Source organism: Ursus arctos, unplaced genomic scaffold (assembly GCF_023065955.2).
Source record: "Ursus arctos isolate Adak ecotype North America unplaced genomic scaffold, UrsArc2.0 scaffold_27, whole genome shotgun sequence".
NCBI classification, from domain to species: Eukaryota; Metazoa; Chordata; class Mammalia; order Carnivora; family Ursidae; genus Ursus; species Ursus arctos.
The window spans coordinates 8,576,441-8,590,939 of NW_026622952.1; positions in this window are offsets into that span (position 1 = coordinate 8,576,441).

Below are 14,499 nucleotides of genomic sequence, written 5' to 3' on the forward strand. Positions count from 1 at the left end.
CCAATGCCTGCTGCTTTTTCCACATAAGTACTGCAATGCAGTGGGAATGCTTAGGCTTCAGAGTCTCACTGGTCTGGATTTCAATCCTGATTTTATAACTTACTAATAAACTTTGTGGCCTTAAAGTTTAATAATACCTACTTCACAGGGCTATTAAAATTAAAAGAAACAATGTTTCAAGCATTTAGTATCTTGTCTTGCATCAGAGATGCTCTCCAAATATTAGTTCCCTTTTCAGTTGCTCGAGTCAGTAACCTCTTAATGACTTTTGCTGTTAGATATTTTCAGAATTTTAGATTCCTTGCTTTTGATTCTTTCATGACATCTCTTATTAACCTTCACACAGACTTAGTTTAGCCATAGAGTATTCTAAGTTTTCTCCAGAAATCTTCAGCCATTTTTGTTGTTGTTGTTGTTGTCGTTAGCTTAGACTGCCTATTGCTGAACACAGTATCTGTGGACTGTAGGACACCATTTGTCTCTGCGTCAGAGTTGGTCCCTGCCTTTTCATAAGCTGCTTTGCTGTGTAATCTATGGGAAGAAGGGCTCATCAGTCCACACCTGGCATTCTTTGCTGTTCTTAGGAGTCTAGAAATGAAATCTACGTGATTGATTTCTACCTTAAAATATCTCACCATTATGAATCATAAAAATTCTCCAAGCTTTATGTTATCAAAATTTCTCTGTTATCCTACTTTTAATTGTCAGAGGAATTTTCATGGATCCTAATTGAGCCCACACAGCCAAGGTCTGAGAATATAAGAGGTTTTTAAACTGCTTGGATTATACTGGCTCAACAGCACTCATGCAAATAGGCATGAGTCTCCACCAAATATTGCATCAAACAGAGACCATCTTGCTAAAATAGTATTTCTAACTTGAGAAAGTAATTGCTTTTGGATTATTCCAGTGACTTACATGATTCAATACAGTAGGGTTCTTAGCTTTTTAAAATCTATTTCATATTGTAGGGCACATGAATTTTATTTTTTTAAATATTTAATGCTTTAAACTTTAAGTGAAGAATGTCTTTTAGCAAACACTCACTTTTTCTGGGGAAATATATGTATTTTTAGCTAAGAGTTTGTTTTGGCTATGAATAGGGATTCCTAACTCTTAGTATCAACTGTATGATCTCACTTATATGTGGAATTTAATAACAGCAAGCTTGTAAAAACCAATAGTAGAATGGTGGTTGCCAGGGGCTGGAGCTGGGGGAAATGGAGAGATGTTGGTCAAAGGGTACGAACTTTCAGTTATAAGTAAGTTTCCAGGATCTAAGGTACATCGTGGTAGCCGTGATTAATATTGTGCTGTATACTTGAATGTTGGCATGAGAGTAGAGCTTTAATGGTTTTGCTATAACAACAATAAGAAAATGGTAATTATGTGAGGTGAAGGGTGTGTTAACTAACCTTATTGTGGTAAACATTTAGTAATATATACATGTATCAAATCATCACATTGTGCACCTTACACAAAGTTATGTGTCAGTTATATCTCAATAAAGTTAAAAAATTCAGAAAATTTAAGTAAGACATAAAAAATTGTTAATATTGTCAACATTAAGCGACATTGCATTATAAAAGCTTTTGTAATTCAGCTAGAGACAGTGCAATCTCAAAGCCTGAGTACCATTTTTTTAATAAAGAAGAAATTATTCAATTCAGCCTCCACCCCCCACTCCTGCCAAAAAATTATGAAAATCAGCTCTTAGTAGGGCCTGCCCATATTCTGAGCAACAGAAAATCTACCTACGCTAGGTTTATTAATCCTGCCTTCTCGATGATTCTTCACATTTGATTAAAATTCAAATGAATTCTGAGTCTGGAAAAAAGAGAAGTTGAGGAAATATCAATTTATAGGATAGCCTGGAACCGGCTCCTAATTTGACAACTGTTCTGGGATTATGATGTCTTCTAGATTAGGCAACATCTTGAAGAAACCAAAAATCCCATTTTATGTAAGAACCTAAGCTCCTAACGTGGCCTTTAGTATCTTTTGTTTTTCAGCTAAGAGTCAGGAGACAAATGAGGATTAAACCCAATCAAAGCATGAGAAGAGAAGAGATCATTTTCTCCTGGTGAATTATTTTAAAGAGGCTAAGACACATTGAGAGAGATTATATTTAGTCAGTTTATTTGAAAGAATGATATTCAGCATTTCAACCCATTTTTATTAACATTTCTGAACAGAAATACCTTGTTCCCCTTGAATATAGTGAACTAATCTCCTTGGTTTCAAATCTTCTGACCATGCCACAAATACCTAATGGCATCTTAGAGTAAATGAAACAAACAAAGAAAAGAACCATTTCTTAAATGGGATTATGTACAGTGTTGTAACTGAATATATTACTTTTCTATTTTAAACTTTATTTCAAGCTTCTGATATGCCACATAAATTTTCTTAATACTTAGCCTTCTTGAATTGCAATGTGGAACACAAAAGAAATCTCCTCGAATCCAGGAGGCTAAGATTGCAGCTATGGACACTTCTTCCAACTGGAAAAGCACCTCTTTTTTCATCCTTAGCCCCTGGGTCTTTGGGGTATCTGTAGAATCCAGTGGAGCTTCATAAGAAAGAGTATGACCATGCTTCATGTGTTTCCTTCAAGTTGTAAGGACAGCTGGCGAGCTGTTGGCAGGTATCTCCTGATTTTGCCCCTGGGAGTAGGTTCATCCTCGCAGAAGTCCCTGGGGAGTGACTGGAAGTCCCTACAGCTCTACTGTATTTTCCACAATATTCTGTTTACCAGCCAGTGTTAACTTTGGATTAAGAGACTTTCTTTCCCAGGTTCTTTTGTTAAATTTAACATCTCTCATAAGAATACTCAATACTGGGGTGCCTGGGTGGCTCAGTCCTTAAGCATCTGCCTTCGGGTCAGGGCATGATCCCGGTGCTCTGGGATCGAGCCCCACATCAGGCTCCTCCGCTAGGAGCCTGCTTCTTCCTCTCCCACTCCCCCTGCTTGTGTTCCCTCTCTCGCTGGCTGTCTCTGTCAAATAAATAAAAATCTTAAAAAAAAAAAAAGAATACTCAATACTAACAAGTTGCTAATGAATTACAAAACTATTTTGGGAATTATAGAACAGAGATAAAGGAAAGATTAGAGCGATGTATCTGAGTGGAGAGTGCCTTGGTACAAGGGACCGACACATCGAGACCACTTGGCAAATAAAAGTGAGCATGTTAGAGAGGTAGAGATGGAAAATTTCCACAGATACGTTGGGCAATTGTTGGCGCCTCCAAGTGTTTATATGCTTGCAGTCATTTTATGGGTGGAGTTGGGTGCAGAATGGCTTTTCTTACTTCCTCATAAATTAGGGTGAGAAACCATCAGCCTTAAAGAGGAAACGGACCCTAATTTCACTGAATTTTTTTCCTTGAGTTAAACAGATATGGTCCTTTTTGTTTAATCCTGTGGACAGATTTCTCCCAACTCACCATTTTGGGCACTTTATGTGGCTTAAGAGTAGAACAGAATTGAAGAATTATGAACAATTAAATAGAGAACAGCACATTTCAAAAAAATCTGTGGTAAGAGGTGAAAGAAAGTTTGAGATCCTTAGTGGATAGCAGAGTGTGACATTAGTGATTTTTGAACACCGGGGGGGACCCCTGGGCTACAGCCACACCTGCCTCTCTGCCCATCTCTAGCACTGACCCAGCTGTAGCTTTCACTTTACCTCTCTGTTCATGCCTACTATGTTCTCATGCCTGGGCGGCAGCATGTTGTTCTGCAGTTAGAAGGTTTAGATCTCTTTGAGCCCTGGCTCTGACACATTTCAAATGTACAACCTTAGGGAAATATCTTCATCTCTGTGAGAGGTGGTACCACATGCTTAGCACTTGCATTTTGGAGCCACCAGGGTCCTATTCCTAACAGCTGGATACAGTGTTTTCCAATTGACAAGGTCTCTTCAACTGTTACTTCTTTTTGTCTTTTCCGCCCTTGCTCTCCCAAATTGAAATATACTAAAATCTTTTCTGATTTATCTTTAGTAAAGCTTTGTTACATCAGATCTATAATTTAGATATGTATGAGCAAGGAAAACTAAAATGATGTTTTACTCCATGTGTGCTTTATAGCTTTAATATTTATTAAGTTTTTGGCTTTGAAACAAAAAATTCTCCATTGTAGATTCATGGCTTTATGAGTTTTCTCTTAAAGATTTAACAACATCCTGCCTTTCAGCCCTTGGTTTGGAGCTCCCATAGTGATATTACACTGGTTGAGGTGATGCAAAAAAACAAAACAAAATAAAACTATTGACCTTGTTCAAAATTCTTACAATAGAACACTCTTCCTGAAATAGATAACGCTGCTCCAAGACTGATGAGCTACCCCAGAAAACTTTATAGTCACCTGTATACGGCTGCTGTCTATGAGAACTGAGGGAATTTAAGCTCAGGAAGTGTGAATATATTGATATCAACTATAGTAGCCTGGATACTAATGAGAACTTGCCTCTCAGATATCCAGAGCAATGGGACTGACGTGAGGGAAAATAAAGCCTATGCACTTTGTATCAGTGAATTAGATCTAAAGTAGCACCCATTCATATCAACCAGGATGATAAGTGAGAACTTCCAGGTCAGCCTTATGAAGAGGGTGGGAAGGAAGGAACTGTTAGTTAGTGATGATGTTTTCCAGCAGTTCTCAACATGCAAGTACCTTAAAATTCTTGACGTATACTTGGTGCGTTTGACTTTGCATTTTCTTCCAAATTAAGTTATTGCTACTTATTATTATTATTGCTAGTCTAATATTTATGGAATCATGAAATAAATAGAGATTAGGTCAATGTCCTTCGGCCTTTGGGATCTAATAAGATATTGAATGTATGGTAGAGATTGCTAATCCTTCCTCTATCATCTGGTGTCCTTTTCATTAGATAGAGAACCCTGATTTTTAGCTGAGCATGTTGCAACCCAGAATAAAAGACTGTATTCCCAACCTTCTTTGCCAGCTAGAAATGCAAAGGGGTGAATCTTCACCATGAAGATTCTGTGCTTTTCTGTCATTCTTCCTCAGTAGAGTTATGCGCAACCACAAGGTGACCTTGAAAGGGAGCCATAGGCTGAAAATAGTGGAATAACCTGGGAGGGGCCCATTCTTAGTGGTGCCATGGAGCTCTTTCCCATCCTAGAGCTGCTGATTCAAGACTTCCTCTATGCCAGAAAGAAGTTAATTTCTCTCTTGTTTAAGCCACTGGTTGTTGTTTTCTTTGTTATATGAGAATAAATCCTAAGTTTTTAAATATAGACAGGATCAATAACAGTGCTATAAAGGGGCTGTACTGGAGCCTGAGATAAAAGGAAATATAGTAATACTAATCTCGTCTTTATTTAAAAATTTTGATATTTTGTTTACATAGATTTTTTTGCATACATTTTGATGTTTTAAAAATATTACATTGGGATTCCCACTTCTTTTGGGGGGGGTTCCCACTTCCAATAAGATAAATTAGATATACTTTCTTCTATTTCTTTTAAGTACAACTGAAAGTGTTTGATATTATATGTAATTATATGTAAACTATTATCTTTGAGCTATAATATGTCAGTGAGGTTTCATTGACTATAAAAAATGTACTGCTCTGGTAGGGGATGTTGATAATGGGGGGAAGCTCTATATGTGTAGGGGCAGGGGATAGAAGGGAAATCTCTGTACCCAGTTTTGCCATGAACCTAAAACTGCTCTAAAAAATAAAGTCCTTTAAAAAAATAAACAACTGAAAGAACTGAAAGGATAAATAGAAAAAACCAAAATTATATTTGAAGAAGTCAACACCCTTCTCTCAATAATTAATAGAACAATTAGGCAGAAAATCAGCATGAATATAAAAAAACTCAATACCATCAATGAATGGGATGTAATCCAGTTTCATAGAAAATAACCCATATTTGGGCCATAAATCCAACCTCAACAAATTTAAAGACAAACAGGGGCGCCTGGGTGGCTCAGTCGTTGGGCGTCTGCCTTCAGCTCAGGGCGTGATCCCAGGGTCCTGGGATCGAGCCCCGCATCGGGCTCCTCCGCTGGGAGCCTGCCTCTTCCTCTTCCACTCCCCCTGCTTGTGTTCCCTCTCTTGCTGGCTGTCTCTCTCTGTCAAATAAATAAATAAAATCTTTAAAAAAAAAAAAATTTAAAGACAAACAGACTCAGATTGAGTGTTTTCCAACCACAATTGAATTAGAGTAGAAATCAATAACAGTAAGATAACAAAAACCTGTAAACATTTGGAAACTAAACAACATACTTCCAAATAATCTGTGGGCCAAATACAAGTTTTAAGGTTAATGAAAACACGTGTCGAACTGCATGAAAATGAAGATACGTATCAAAAATGTGTGAAACTGCAAAAGCAGTGTAGAGAGGGAGAGTAATAGCACTAAATGAATGCTTTAGAAAAGAAGAACAGTCTCAAATCAATAATCTATGCATTCACTTGAAGAATCTAGAAAATGAAGATCAAAATATACAAAAACAAGCAGAAGAAAAAAATAATAGTGACAAATAAATGAAACTGAAACAAAAGACCAATACATAAAACCAATGAAACAAAGAGCCAGCTCTTTGAAAATATCGATAAAAGTAACAAACCTCTAGCAAAACAAATTTCTAATGTCAAGAATGAAACAGGATGTCATTAGAGACCTTGAAGATACTAAAATTATAATAAGGAATTATTAGAAATAATTCTATAAGCATGCATTTACAAGTTAGATGAAAAGGACTGATTCCTCAGGAAATACAAACTACCACAACTCAGTAAATATGAAATAAGTAATTTTAATAGTCCTATAACTATTAACACATTGAGCTCATTATTTAATAATCCCCCCCCCCAAATAATTTCTAGGCCTAAATGGTTTCACTGGAGAGTTCTGCCAAACTGTTAAAGAACTTTAGTTCTTTAAAAGCAATTCTAAACAACCATTTCCAGAAAATAGAAGAGAAAGAAACACTTCCCATTTTATTTTATGAAACTGGGATTAATCTGACCAAAAGAAACGAGACCACAAGTACAAAAAAAAGAAAACTACAAAGCAACCTATCTCATAAATATAGAGGGTAATATCTGTAACTAAATATTAAGAAATAAATTTTAGCAGTTTATAATAGGAATTATACTCATGATCAAGTGGGATTTATTCCAGAAATACAAGGTTAGTTCGATATTCAAAAATAAATCAATGTCATCTACTATAAAAGAGGCACTTTCCTAGTAGATATGAGAATTCACTACCATATTTCATAACTGTAAACAGCTGATGCAGATAGAAGACATGAAATTTGAATGATCCTAGTACTCTAGACCCTTATTGAACCTAACTGAAGATACTTTTTACCAATGAACAAGGGGACTTATTTCAACTAATTGTACTGGACACATGGACTCGTTCTAACATAATGCTAGTTTTCGATGATTAAGTAGCATAGCCTCTATTAATATCTCCTTTCTAGCATTTAAAAGCCCTTGATTTCTTTTTCTATCCAGTAAACGGCAAAGTGAATTTCTTCACTGTTGTATGTTCCCTTGGTGACAAGTTAATAGACGTAGAATTTTAAGTCTGTCGGGTTCTAAACCAGATTTGAATCAAGGTCTGTTGAATTCCAAACCCAAAGCTCTTGCATTCATCCTGTACTGCCTCTGTGTGCCCACGATTTCCAGGTGTTATGAATAATGCACACATTTACGAAATACAGCCCTGATCCCTCAAGAGGCTAATGGATCTGTTGAGGTAAATAGAGATGAAAATAATAATGTGAACAATATTTCAAGAAAAAAAAATTTAGTTGCCGAAGAATGGAAGAGGCCAAAAGCACTGGGGCCTTTTAGGTGAGAGAGCAGGGTGAAGAAAGAGACTTCAGGCAGCGATATATAAAGTGTAAACAATGCTAGTGCACTAATGTTCCTGTATCAGGAGTTGATAAAGCTGAACGGATGTGTGTTCAGGTGTGGCTGCAGTGTGCCTATGGAAGTTGTATTTTATTCTCTATGCTAATACTCCTGGGAAATGGACGCTACTCATCTCAATAACAGGTGCTGGCGCAACAATCCTCAAAAAAGGGTGAGATGGAAGAGGAGATTTAAAAACGACCATAGGGGCGCCTGGGTGGCTCAGTTGGTTGAGTGTCTGCCTTTAGCTCATGTCGCGATCCTGGGGTCCTGGGATCGAGCCCTGCATAGGGCTCCCTGCTTCTGCCTCTCCCTCTGCTGCTCCCCCTGCTTGTGCTCTCTCACTCTCTGTCAAGTAAATAAAATCTTTAAAAAAATAAAATAAAAATGACCACAAACTCACCATAATAACCCGTGGGGATCTATTGGAGATTTGTGTACAGGGAGTGACACTTGGTGACAGTTGTGTTTTTAAGAGATTCATCAAAAAGATGAGTGGGAGAGGAGCAATAGGAAGGGAGATGTAAATTACGTATTTTAATCAAACCCGAAAATTCTGTGAGTTATTTGTATTGCTTGAGAATTAGAGGATAAAATTAGAAGTGCTGAAGTCAACTGAAAGAATGAAGTCCTCTGATTGATGTGAGCTCCATGAATGCAGACACTGGGGTTGTCTTATTCACAGCTGTGTCCTCAGAACTTACCTCAGTGCCAGGCATACAACTGATATGCAATAAATATTTTTAAAAGGGACAACAGTTGAAATGATCAAATTAAAACAATGCTGGAGAACTTCTAAATTGGGATTGTATATGAGGATTTGGTAAATCCAGGGAAGTTGAGAATGTCCTACATTGGGCTTTCTTTATTATCAGTGTCATTAGATATTTGAATGGGAACAGGATTTGGGGAAATAGGTATTTTCTTTAATTTTAAATAGTTTCCTGGGGTTCCTGGGTGCCTCAGTCAGTTGAGTGTCTGACTCTTGATTTCAGCTCAGATCATGATCTCAGGATCTTGAGATCGAGCCCCAAGTTGGGCTCCACACTCAGGGTGGAGTCTGCTTGAGATTCTCTCTCTCCCTCTCCCTTTGCCCCTCCCCCCATGCTCTCTCTTCCAAATAAATAAATAAATCTTTAAAAAAATAAATAATTGTAAGTAGTCTCGTACCCTGATTCTGATATTTACTTTATTATAGAGAATTAGGAAGTGTTTTAACAACTACAATAGCTTCAGCAAAAGTTAGGTTCTTGAATTATCAGATAAAGTTATTGTCTTTAGACTGGGACTACTTGCTTAGAAATAAAAAGTCATTAAATATTCAGGATCTGATCCTGGATCAGATAAGTATGATCCGAATACACTGGTATTCAACCTTGTACACAAGAATCACCTGGACGACTCTTCAATTGCCCATGCCTGCAACTGCCCTCAGATTTCCAGGTATAATTTGGTCTGGAAGTGGAGTCTGGATATGAGTATTCTTTTGAAAGCTGCCTGGGGGGTGGGGGGCGCCTGGTGGCTCAGTCGTTAAGCATCTGCCTTCGGCTCAGGGCGTGATCCCAGAGTCCTGGGATCAAACCCCACATCAGGCTTCTCTGCTGGGAAGCCTGCTTCTTCCTCTCCCACTCCCCCTGCTTTGTTCCCTCTCTCACTGGCTGTCTTTCTCTCTGTCAAATAAATAAATAAAATCTTAAAAAGAAAAAAAAAAGTTGCCTGGGGATTCTAATACCCAGCCATAGTTGAGGACCATTTCCTAGGAAAGTCATCTCCTGTTACCCCACCTCCCTACTACACACAATAATCTGCACCACATGTTTTGCCTTTCTTTAAAGATACTCTTTTACATTTTTGTGCCATTGCTCATCCTGTCCCTTGTCACTCCTACTTCATCCAGTGAATACATACTTAGTGTACTTGTGACCCAGATCAAATCCATTTCTTTCATGGCATCTACTCTCTTCGCATGGCCAACTCTGGCATAACCCATTCCTCCCCATTTGTGTTTCCACAGCTCTCAGTTGATTGTTGTCATTTAATTTCCCCACTACGTTGTGAGTTTGTTGGAAGCAAAACATACAGTTCATTTCTTTTAATATCCTGAATGCTTGTCACATGGCAAACAATTAATAAATGTGTCTTTGATGGGACCAAAATTGTTTGAAAATACAAAGTAATTTCCAAGGATGTTGAAGTCCCACCCAAAGATTTTTGTTTGTTTTTTTGTTTTTGTTTTTGTTTTGTTGTTGTTTTTTAAGCATCCTCTGTATGTGCTGTATATATTAGGACATAGAACTGAAAACTGAAAGTCCTATTTTCTGATCTGGGCAGTCTTTTGATTTCCTTGAGTTTTAGTTTCTTCATCTTTGAAATGAGAGAGTTGTGCCAGGTGGTTCCTAGGTTCTTATTGATTTTAAAGGCAATTCATAGCTTATTGAATATTAAATTGTCAAATATCCTACTGGGGTGGTAAGAAGACATGCAACTTCATGTTTGAAAGAAATATTTGTGAAGTCTCAGATCAGGGATGCAGGCTCTCTAAAAGACTGAGACTTAACCATGAGTTTATAGAACACTTAAGTTTTAAGTTTGTTTAGTTTTTTGTTGTGCGGTTGGGAGTAATGATTTCTAGCTCTTTACCCTCATTCACAGTTTACCACTACATTAAAAGCAAGGTCACTAGAAGAATTTGAAGCCTCTGGAAAGGACAACTACAGCAAACATTAAACATAGCCCACAAAGCCAGATTAACATAAAACACTGTACAAAAGGCCTATTTACCTCAGTTTCTATTACCTGACACTTCGTGTCAGGCTTTCAACAAAAAATTAGAAGGCATCCTAAAAGAAAAGCAAAAGTACAATGTGAAGAGGCGAAACAAACATCAGAACCAGACTCAGATATGACATGTATTTTGCAATTATCAAGAAGGAAATTTAAAATACCTTGTCATTAATGTGTTAAGGGGTCTAATGGAAAAAATAGACAACATGCAAAGATAGATGGCTAATATAAGTGGTTAAAGGAAAACTTAAGAAAACTGAAAAGGATATGTTGCAAACCAAAAATTCAGTAACGGAAATTAAGAATGCCTTTGCTGGGCACCTCAGTAAATTAGACACATTCAAGGAGAGAATCAGTGAGCCCACCTATGTCAACAGAAACTTACCAAGCTGAAATGCAAAGAGAAAAGAAATGAAAAAAAAGAAAATAAAACATTCATGAGCTGGGATAAAATTAAAGGTATAACTTCCACATTATTGTAATACAAGAAGAAAGTGAGAATAGAACAGAAGAAATATTTTAAATAATAGAATTTTCAAAATTAATGACAAATATCATACCACAGATCCCAAAAGCTCAGAGCATGCTTTATACGAAGGATAAATAGCAAAAGGTGTATGATAGGTGTATGATATTCAGAGAAAAAATAAAAAAATAGCAAAAGGTGTATGATAGGTGTATGATATTCAGAGAAAAAATAAAAAAATAATGAAAGAAGTCAAAGAAAAAGAATACCTTATCTATTGAAGAACAAGAATAAGAATCATAGCAAACTTCTCAGAAATGATGTGAGAGTGAAGTGAAATATTTTAAGTGCTGAAAGACAAAAACCATAAATCTGGAATTTTATATTCATCAAGATTACTCTTGAAAGTGAAGGAGAAATAAAGGCTTTTTCAGACAAATAAAAACTAAAGGAATTCATTACCAGCAGAGTGGTCCTGCAAGAAATGTTACAAGAAATTCCAATAGAAGAAAAATAACATAATGTCAAAAACTTGAATTCATACAAAGAAAGTAAGAGCATCAGAGAAGGATTAAATGAAGGTTTTATTTTTCCTATTTTAATTGATCTAAAAGACAACTCTGTCAAAAATAATAATAGTTAACAATGTATTGGGTGATTATAGCACATGGATAGTGAAATAAAGAGCAATATAATAACTGATGAGAGGGAAGAATTGGGAATACTTTGTTTTTGGGTACTTGAACTATGTGTTGCATTGCGGTGTTTTTGAAAGTGAACATTATTTATTTGTAAATATATATTGCAAATGGCAAAAGAAACCACTAAAGATTTTTAAAAAGAATTATAATTGATATGCTAAGAGAAGATAAAATGGAATCACATAAAATACTCAGTTAAAACCAGAGAAGGGGGGGCACCTGGGTGGCACAGCGGTTAAGCGTCTGCCTTCGGCTCAGGGCGTGATCCTGGCATTATGGGATCGAGCCCCACATCAGGCTCCTCCACTATGAGCCTGCTTCTTCCTTTCCCACTCCCCCTGCTTGTGTTCCCTCTCTCGCTGGCTGGCTGTCTGTCAAAGAAATAAATAAAATCTTAAAAAAAAAAAAAAAAAAAACCAGAGAAGGGAGAAAATGAAGGGGAAAAGAAAAGTGCAACAAATAGAAAAGTTGTAATTGTGATAGATATTAATACAATTATAGCAACAATCAATTTATATGTGAATGGTTTAAATGAACCAATTAAAGGATAGAGATTTTCAGAATGGGAAAAAGAAGAAAGACCCAACTGTATGTTATTTAAATACATTGACTCAGTTTAAAAGTAAGTGGAAAATTCCCCAAATATGTAGCAATTTAACAGCACACTTCTAAATAACATATAAGTCAAAGAAGAAATTTAAAGAGAAATTCCAAAACATTTTGAATTAAAGAAAATGGAGCACAATTTTTCAAAATTTGTAGTATACAGCAAAAGCAGTTATTAGAAGGAAATTTGTGTCATTGAATGCATATATCAGAAAAGAATTTAATCTAAAATCAATAACTTAAATTTCCACCTGAGGAAATTACCAAAAAAAGGCAATATGAATCCAAACTAAACAGAAGAAAAGAAATAATGAGAATTAAAGCAAAAATCAATGAAATTGAAAACAGGACATCAATAGGGAAAAATCAACAAAACCAAAAGCTGGTCCTTTGAAAAGATCTATGAAATTGACATGCCTATGGCCAAGAACTAAGTAAGAAAAAAAAAAAAAAAAGAGGATGGTGTGCCTGGCTGGCTCAGTTGGTAGAGCTTGAGACTCTTTATTTTAGGGTTGTGAGTTCAAGCCTCACTTTGGGCATAGAGCCTACTTTAAAAAAGGGAAAAAAAGAGGGAGGACAGGAATTACTACTGTCAGAAATTAAAAAGTAGACATCACAACAGATCTCATGGACATTAAAAATATGATAAAGGAATACTGTGTTTAATTCAATGCCCACAAATATGAAAACTTAGTTGAAATGTATCAATTCCTTGACAGACACAGTTTACCAACTCTCACACAAGAAACAGCCTGAATTGGCCTACACCTATTAAATTTTAAAAAATTGAGTCAATAATTGGTAGCTTTCTAAAGCGGAAAGCAATGGGGCCAGATGAGTTTACTGGTAAATTCTACCAAACATTTAAGGAAGAAATTATACCAATTCTTTACGATCTCTTTCAGAGGATAGAAACAGAGGGAATACTTTCTAACTCATTCTGTAAGGCCAGCATTACCCTGATACCAAAACCAGACAGACATTAAAAGAAAACTACAGGCCAATATTGCTCATGAGCATAGATGCAAAAATCCTCAACAAAATGTTAGTAATAGAAATCTGACAGTGTATAAGAAGAATGATACAGCACAACCAAGTGGGATTTCTCCCAGATATGCCAGGCTGGTTCAACATTCAACCATAAGGTACTGTAATCCATCACATCAACAACGCAAAAGAAGAAAAACCACCTGATATAGCAATAGATGCTGAAAAAGCATTTAGCAAAATTCAACACCCATTTGTGTTAAAAATTCTCAGCACTAGGAATAGAGGGAAATTTCTTTAACTTGATAAAGAATATCTACAAAAACCCTACAGCTAATGTCATCCTTAATGCTGAGAAACTTGAAGCGTCCTGCCAAGATGAGGAATAAGACAAGGATGGCTCCTTCCATAACTTTTTCCAGTTCCTGCTGGAAGTCCTATTTAATGCAGTAAGACAAACAAAGAAATAAAAGTTATAGAGATTGGAAAAGAAGCAATAAAATGTCTGTTCGTAGATGACATGATCATCTATGTAGAAAATCCCAAAGAACTGACAAAAAAACTCCTGAACATAAAAAGTTTAGAGGATACAAGATCAATATTTAAAAATCAATTGCTTTTCTGTATACCACCAATAAACACCTTGGATTTAAAATTAAGAACATATCATTTATTATGGTCCCCCCAAATTGAAACAAGATAAACCTCACAAAACATATACAGAATTTAAATGTGAGAAACTACAAACTCTGGTGAGAGAACTCAAAAAAGATTTAAGTAAATGCAGAGATATTCCATTTCATGAACTAGGACTCAATGTTGTTAATAAGATATCAATTCTTCCCAACTTGATCTATAAGTTCAACCCAATTCCAATCAAAATCTCAGCAAATTATTTTATAGATAGTAACAAACTGACTCTGAAGTTTACATGGAAAGCAAAAGACCAAGAATAGCCAGCATAATACTGCAGCAGCAGAACAAAGTTGGAGGACTCACTCATTCACTCAGTTTCAAGACTATTGTCAAACTACTATAATTAAGA